This window comes from Etheostoma cragini, chromosome 11 (genome assembly GCF_013103735.1).
Source record: "Etheostoma cragini isolate CJK2018 chromosome 11, CSU_Ecrag_1.0, whole genome shotgun sequence".
Taxonomy (NCBI): domain Eukaryota; kingdom Metazoa; phylum Chordata; class Actinopteri; order Perciformes; family Percidae; genus Etheostoma; species Etheostoma cragini.
Genome location: NC_048417.1, coordinates 22,212,085 through 22,221,026, shown reverse-complemented (window position 1 = coordinate 22,221,026; position 8,942 = coordinate 22,212,085). Strand labels below are relative to the sequence as shown.

At 40.6% G+C, this 8,942-nt stretch overlaps 1 long non-coding RNA gene across 1 annotated transcript; it reads right to left on the bottom strand.

Annotated features, from left to right (window-relative positions):
* Positions 1–3,103: 3,103 nt before the first annotated feature.
* LOC117953427 lies at positions 3,104–3,319 on the bottom strand. The gene is made up of 2 exons (XR_004658609.1): positions 3,255–3,319; positions 3,104–3,162 (listed from the first exon to the last, which is right to left on the bottom strand). It is a non-coding gene; the product is annotated as an uncharacterized LOC117953427 (long non-coding RNA).
* Positions 3,320–8,942: the final 5,623 nt, after the last annotated feature.

Sequence of the window (8,942 nt, the reverse complement as noted above, 5' to 3'; positions counted from 1 at the left end):
TAAATGTCATTTGAAATTTTAAATGTAAGTTTAATTGGCATCAGGATGAATAATTGTCCCTTTATTTCCTTTCTTCTTTGTAACTGTATTCTTTAAGATTTTTTTTTAGCTGATTAGGGTGGTATTTTCTTTATTAAATATTTCTACAATCATAGTGTGAACTTGGCATAATAATAAAATGTCACACAAGAGGGCACCGCTGACCTGAAGAGTTCACGTAAGGTGAGGGTCCAAATGAAAGTATGAACACATGCCTCCGGGTCTTTGGAGGGACTGAATTGGGTAGAATTAGATCCAAGCCGGTGTTTCTTTGTGAGACTCCCACAGTAAAAAAAGAAAACCAGCACAACCTGGGGTTTGCGTCAACGTGTAGAAGCCTTCAGATACGCCATGGGTATGTACATGATATGATCTACCGTGTTTGAGAGCCTTTGTTTTCCTCTGGTGATTTGAAAATGATCCTGCCATAAAAACGCTAATTATGGAATGTTTAACAAACACATAAGTGCGCAGTTTGATAATACAGGTTTTCCAGATTACATTTCTTTTGGTGCATTTTAGGCATTTAATTGACAGGACAGGTGAGGACATGAAAGGTGGGAGAGAGGAGGGAGGACATGCAGGAAAGTGCCACAGGTTGGAATCAAACCCGGTGTTTTGGTTTAACTGGTTTTTGAGTTAACTGGGGATGGAAGCAGATGTGGTATATGCGTGCCATGAGAAACTCTGCAGGAATTATCACGTAGGTGGCTGTATGCATGCCTGTTTGAAATACTGCAAACGTCAATAAATCATAAAAAAGGTTCATGCTGTCATTATTATTTGTGTCATAACTGTGTTTGAAGTGTTATTAATTACGTTTATTTAAACTTTCAGAAGTGTTTGTTGACTCTGCAGCTGGAACACAAATGAAGACCGCTGAAATAAGCAGAACAGCGCTCAGTGCGCCTAGATTAACTTGTGTCACAACATGTACTACCATCAGTTGTAGGCACATATCGATTCATTTACACCTACAAATATCTAATATTTAACACGGTCAACACAACAGCTGTGGTGTAGAAAATAAAACCAAAGTTCACACAGAGTCAACATGGTGCACCAATTCAAACTCAATGTGAAATGCAAGATCTAGGTCGTGTTATATGAAATACATTGATACTGTGACTTGAGGAAACAACAATTTAGTTTACTTCAGTATTTTTCAAAAAATCATAAATACACATCACTTACATAGCAGATGGTTAAAAAAACGTCAAAGTGTCAGTTCATCCAGTGTCATCATAACTTGTTAATACTGATTGAAAAAGTTTAAGTTGAAGCATTTGCTTATTACACCATACCCTTTTTACATTCTATTTCATTCTTAGGTCCCTCGTGACATTATCAATTTAAATAAAAAGTATTATTAATTTCTGTATTTCTATACATCACCTGCTAAAATTAAATAAACACTTGCAATAAGTTAAATTATACAGCCCTGACAAACATAGCCTCCCTGTGTGGAGGGATGGCCAACACACACACTGTGATACCATTTAGTGCAGGCGGTGCACTCAATCTGAAAGAGAAACACTAAATGTTCAATAAATTTGTTATTCTGAGAGTTCACCTGTGATTTTAAGGTAACCTAAACATATTGGATCCCAGTTTTCAAGACAAGCGTTTGTCTGCAGCTAAAATATGTTACTTACCCATTCATCAGGATCAGTCCCCGATCTCTCCTCCCTACAAGCCCAGCACAGCTCGGACAAGTCATCTGTAAGATGTGATACAGGCAATGATGTAGTGTAACTTTAAAAACACATCTAAGTATACCCGGTAGAGTACTCCATACCTGTGTCATTCAACAAAGACATTGCCATTTCAAGTCTTAATTTTGCAACACCTTCCTGGTCTACAGGGTACTGCACTGTGTGACCTTCTAAGATCAGCCCTGCAAGTTAAAATCAACATTAAGTGTAATAATGCTGACTTTGATGATTCATGGGCATGTTAGAAACTCACATTGTTACCTTGCACACAAACACACCACATGATGTTGCATCCTGCTGTTTGGGACGGGCAACAGTGCAACATGTCCATTTTCCGATAGCCGGAAAATATTTCCGGACCAGGGCTCTACATAGAAAATGGAATGATTAGTTTTCCAGTTTTAACTTAAGCTGTGTGAGATCTTTTCAATCCAAGTTGAGTTGAATGTTATAATTACTACACTGGGACAAGCTATAGTTAGCCTAGGTAAACAACCACAAGTGTGGTGGTGGGGCCCGGCTGACCGTGAGTCTGTCCTATTCTTTATATTTTTTGTTTTTTCTACCTTTGTTCCCGCTACCCTGTCTGCTGTTTGTTTACGTTTTTTCTCCCCGCATCTCCGAAGCCAGCTGATCGCTCACACCTGCCTACAATCAACCAGCCTATTCGCCACACCTGCCAGCCTGCTCCCGCTCCCGCCTTCCGCACCTGCCTGCCATCATCATCACCACCCATATATCTACTCCGGCACTTCACTCCATTGTTCACCTGATCGTTGTCTTTACTTCATGGGTGAACTCCTCGTGAACGAGAACACTTTGTATTCACAGCTATTCTGCTTTTCATATGATCTCTGTGTACTTACCACTCTTATGTTTTCCTCCTCAGTTCCACTCCGGTCAGCTGGCTTCAGGCTCCCCTCCTGGTCCTCCTCCCTCGGCGCCCCCCTTCGTCCTCTCCACCAATCCCACCTTCCCCAACCCCGTAGCCTCCTCCTCAGCCTCCAACTCCCCGGACTCGCCCTCCTGCCATCCCTGGTGTAGCCGTCCTCCTCCTCGGTTTTTGCTCCCGGTCCCCTCTGGACTCAACCCCGGCACTCTCTGCATTATCCCTCAGACCACACCAGTCCCCAGGCTCCCCATCCCCGGGTCTCGTACCTCCGCCTTCCCACTCCCCTCTCCCTCTCTCACCAAATAAATACTTTTTCCATGAGTTGTGCGTTTGGGTCCGTCCTTCCCCGTAACACACAAGGGCTTTGTTCCTCCCTCAATACTATCCAAACTGAGGACTTGATTGTTAAAGCTGGTACTTGACCCACCTTGTCACATTCCTGCAATGATCCATTTGATGTTGCGTAGCACCAAATGGGTCCAAGTACAAGCACCTCTTCTCCTTGAGATACATAATCTATAGTAATTTAGTTAAAAACAATATAAACCCCTTGTACACCAGCTGATGTCAGTGTTTTTCTGAATCGGTAAACATTTAAGATAGCTTACAGTGAGTGTCCAGTGTCCCTGGTGGCAAACGGCTCCAGCAGCCACATCTTGTTTCAGAAGGTCTACCTAAGAAACAAAACATGTATACACATACATACATCTCTATTTCAGATATTGATTATAATGAAGAGATTAACATCCTAATTACCCTTTGAAAATGTTTTTGGGAGCCCTGCCAGACCTGAGTCATTGTAAAGGAGTCGATGATGGTTGCCCCTGTTTTACGGCCCAAAATGCATAGGCATGCATTCACAACCTATAAGAATAACACTGACCTGTAATCCACGTTTTTTTTCCTACAAAAAGAGATTTATCAGAAAACAACTTTACCTCTGACTCCAACTGCTTTCCATGGGCCTGTGGCACGAAACCAGGACAAGGGATTAAGCCGGGATATTCAAGTTATCCTGGATGAATTTAGCTTTGACTCGGTTGCACGAAACCAGGTTGAATTAAACCAAGCCAAGTAACCATGGAGATTTGTTCTTTGCAGCTAGCCTAGTACAGAGTATGCTGACAGCCAGGCTAAGATTAATCCTGGAGTCTCATGTGTCAAATCAGCTGCCGTCTGATCCAACATAAACATGTTTAAGTTATTCTGTTGTCTTCTGAATGTGTTCTCCTTTCTTTTTTATTAACATGCATTATTTGTCACTATGGTTGTTGCGAGTTTGATTTAAACCCTACTATAGCAGTTGTTCAGATGGTTAGAAATGGTTGCACTGGCACCCAGATGCGGAGTGGCAAGGGGAGAGTCAGGCCTTTTCCCGGTTGGACGGTGTTTAGAGGCTGCTCATTGGCCACTGCCCGGTGGCCGCTGCCCGGTGGCCGCCGCCCGGTGGCCATCGCCTGGTAGCCACCGCCTGCCGGTAGACCTATGCATCACATCAGTGTCCACTCTCTCTGTAAAAGTGGAGATGAGCAGCGTGGTGTCCGAGGTATGTGCAGCTTCAGGTTTATACAGGGTGCTGCGGAGGTTAAGTGGGACAATGCAGCAATATTCCAAGATGATATTAACATCAGACTGGTAAGAGACCAATCATTCATTATTTCATTTTATTGTTGTCCTTCTCTAATGAAGGGTGTTTTGTGTTACTCCTTGATATGTAGGCCTAACGTTTTTTTATTATAGCTTACTTTGGTTATATAACCTTCTCAGTAAGTCTCACGTCACTGGACCAATAACGTGACCTATATACATGTATAGTGTAGTTTACTTGCATCACACCGGGAACACCACAATGGTTTTTAATCTTTTTATTTTGGTGCTGTCACTTGTCAGAAGAATAAAAAAAACATGAATATTGTTTAACACATATGCTCACAGCGTGTATTGAAATCACTTCTTTGTCTAGTTTTTGTCCCATTCTGTTTGTACAATTAATGTTCATACAGAACAAAGATATTTAGAATTAGACATAGCTCATGGAGATTTGTGCATATGGTTGTAAATTATGTGCACGCGTTGTGAATAAGGGTTTGAAATTAAGCGTTGAGTCCATTTCCCGAGGTACATTAATTCCCTAGAATTAATTCCCAAGGTGTCTTTGCGACCTCCTGCCCATTGGTCTCTGATTACTGTAAAATCAGAATGACAATCACTTACATCTGAAATGTATAATTAAGGGTGTACTCTGTGGAGGTGTACTCACACATTTCTGCATTTACTGGAGCAGCCACAGTTGGAAGATCGAATTTGGACAATTTAGATGGGATCCTCTCCTCTGGGAGCACATAAGGTGCTAAAAGGTCAATGTTACTGTTAACATTTTTCTTCTCCTTGACTGCCACGAGGTCAGCAATCGTTCCCTGAAGTTTGACTATTTTGAAAGGCCCCAGCTTATTGCACTCTGGCTTGGCCCCTTTCCTTAGCTCCTGTTTGACATTGTTTAGGATAACTAAATCACCAACTTTAAACTTGTCCTCCTATCTTCTCTCCAGTTTCCTTTTACGAACCCTGTCTTGGCTTTTTTTTTACTTTGTGCTTTACCCTTCTGAAGTCTCCTCCAAACAGAGCAGTCTGTTGACTTTGGTATGTGTAATCTGCCACAAATCATAGAAAGCAGAGGATAGATATATAGATGGAGACACATAGATATTGGTTTGAAAAGAGGAACGTTAGGGAATCTTACTTAATAGTCTTCAACCACCTCCGAGGGGTACCTCGCCTCCCTCCTAAACATCAAAAAGTATGGACTGTGCTTGGTAGTGAGCTGTTTCTTTGTCCGCAGTGTAATCATTGTGGCCTGCAAATACTGTTCCCAATCTTGGGGGTGGTCAGCCGCCATTTAGTTCAGGGACCTGAATTCAAATACAAGCATGAGACGGTAGAAGAGAATTAAGGTTAAATAACAATAAAGATGCTCTAATGGGGACCTCTTATCAACATTTTTTAATAACAGCAAAAATGCATTCAGGTATTGAAGAAAAAAGGAAACCTCTGTGATGTGCCATTCAATTTTTCCACAAGGCCGTTAGTCTGTGGATGGAAAGGGGAGCAGAGGCTTCGTTTGATGCCCAGCTTCTGACACAACCCATAGTTGACCTTGAAAATGATTATTTGGACAGACATTAAGTCATTCAATAATGAAGTGTAAGTAAATACTGGGGGAAACTCTGAGCTCTGATCTGCAGGCAGTCTAGATGGTGCACCGAATTTGTGAAAGAAATCAACAATGCCATATGACACCTCAACTGCAGTTTTGCTTTTGAGTGGGTAGGCTTCTGCCCATTTGGTGAAATAATCAACTATGACACATATGTACTGATACCACCATCTGTTAGTGTAAGCTTACTCACCAGATCCATCCCAACAAGTTCCAGAGGCTTTGAAACCTGAGAAAAATTATAAAATAAAAAGAATGACAAACTATACAAACAATGTTTTCAAAATTGTGTATTCCATCATTTCCTTTGCCTCTATCAAATGTATTGGGCCTTTTCTTTAATATGTGCCCTCTTCAACTGGCACTGATGACACTGACCAACCTAAAAAACACACATTTAAGATTGATGATTGAAAACATTTGTTTAGGGTTACAGTACATCTGTCGGTACACTATCCGTTCCGCCTGCACAATCCATTCTGTGCATGTGCAAGATGTTCGCACACGCACAGATGATATCGTTATGAACGCGGATTCACAACACTGCACGATCTGTTCCCATAGACATTTATAAAAAAGTCTGCTCGCCTCAACCGGAAAGCTAACGTTAGTTTAGCTAAAAGCTGATTTGGCTAACCACTAGCTGAGACAGCATGTAAAGACCCTCACAACTTAAAATAACTGTTTAAATATATAACAGCTGTTACGTCAGTTCTACTTTACTTGTGCTCATTTAAAATACAATCACGCAATACTTGTCTTTATTATTACCGTAAAGACTCAATTCAGCTCTAGCTGCTTTTCCCACTGTTTAGTTTGAGTGTGGTTATTTTAGGCTGAAGATTTACTTTGAGTTGTAGCAGAACCGATTATGATGAATTTCTGCAGTGCATAATGCATGTTTCCTTACCCTTTATCTTGAAGGTTTCAGCTCTTCATTTATTGAAATACTTCTCCTTGCTGGTTATTACTTCAGGATACTTGTTATGTAGTTTGAGATCCAGCTCCTCTTGAACAATTTTTGGATCCATCTATGTGACCCTACCTCCATCTGTCTGACCTACCTCCACCTGTTATTTCCACTCTTCATTCTAACCCCAACCGGTCGTCAGACACCGCCTACCATGAGCCTGGGTCTGTCCGAGGTTTCTGCCTAAAAGGAAGTTTTTCCTCGCCACTGTTGCACTGTTGCTTGCTCTGGAGGAGACTACTAGAACTGTTAGGTCCTTGTAAATCATGGAGTGTGGTCTATCTGTAAAGTGTCTTGACATAACTCTTGCTATGAATTGATACTATAAATAAAATTGAATTGAATTGAACTGTATAATCTACCTCCACCTGTCTGACCTACCTTCTGCATATCCTAAACTATTCACTAACACACAAACAAGCGGACACAAGAAAATCCAGATACAAACACGCACAACACACCTACAATACCAACCTTTCTCACACACACACTTCAATTACTCCCCCACTAGCACTCCCAAAACTATCACAACCACTATTCCAAATATCACAACCACTCTTACAGTAAGCACTCAGTCCCAAACTATCACTCTCTTCACCACTTATTTTCTCTCACTTTCGTCTATCTAGCCAATCTAGTCAAAAACCCACAAAATACTGACATGCAGCACTGATCATTATGGTGTACCCCTCTCCCCTGATTTTAGTTGCTACAACTGTGCATCCACTTGCGTTTCATTGGGATGAAATTGTTTGCAGATTAATCTTGAGAAATTCCAGTGTAATATAGTACTGTCCAGGAGAAATAGTTTTTCATTACAATTTACTTTTGCTTTTAATTAATTCACGTTCCAAGTTTGAATTTATTGTCACATGAACCAAACCATTGAGAATTGTTCAGACTTTTGTAGGAACAAATGAAGAGAGCCAGAGTACGAGAGAGCAGCAACTTGTTCCTTCCTTGAGTCACAGTATTGAGTCAGTGTATTTCACAACCTAGATCTTGCAGTGTATATTGACTTTGTACTGGTGCACCATGCTGACGTGGGAAAACTTTTGGATCCTTGTAGGTGTAAATTAATGGATATGGGGTGCGATCGATGTACCTGTTGTGACAAGTTAATCTGGGCGCACTGAGCGCTGTTCTGCTTATTTCAGCGGTCTTCATTTGTGTTCCAGCTGCAGAGTCAACAAACCCTTCAGAAGGTTTAAATAAATGTAATTACCAACACTTTAAACACAATCATGACACAAATAATAATGATAGCATGAAACTTTCAATGATTTATTGACATTTGCAGTATTTCAATCAGGCATCAATGCAGCCGCTTACATTGTCGGTCATCGTTCTTGCAACGGCATCCCAAGTTAATTCAATAACAGTAGGCCTACTACAACATGGATTACGTGTGTAAATCTGTTGTATTTCAATACAGCCTGTAAGTAAAACGTAAGCTACATATGAGGTTTTACACCCAGCTGAATGCAGATGTGGTAAAATGTGCATCCGCTCAGATTAAGTTGTGATACATCTGTTAGCATTTCAAATATAAATTTAATTATATTTATGTAGGCAACGATGGGTTATGTTAAGCTACAGGCTCATTACAACCATGTTCCTTAATATGCAGTATGCCTACTCACTCATCCAGATACAAATGACATCTCTCGCGTATTGCAACGAATATTGCATATTGCACAGTGGGTCGGAGAGAAACGTATTTTCTATTGCTCTGTATGTCTGGCACATATAGCAGAGTTGACTTAAAGTGCAGGAGCTCGATTCAGTGTTGGTTGTAGAAAGTCTATCTTATTAATGTCTGAATAGCTGCAATATTATAGTTAGAAAACACTGCAATTTCAGATACGTACAATCCAACTGTTAATAGTTATTTGAAGTTTAGATATCCATAATTACAATAATGTTCCAGATATAATGTAATTTAAAATATTCAAAACTTCACTATGCCTTGAATGTTACATACATCATGCAATGAATGATATCTGAAGAAATCCCATTTCAAGACACATAGGTGATTGCGTCAAACAAATAAAAGATAACATGAAACGTCCCCCGCTAATTAAATACATTGACACATTTATTATTCCTACA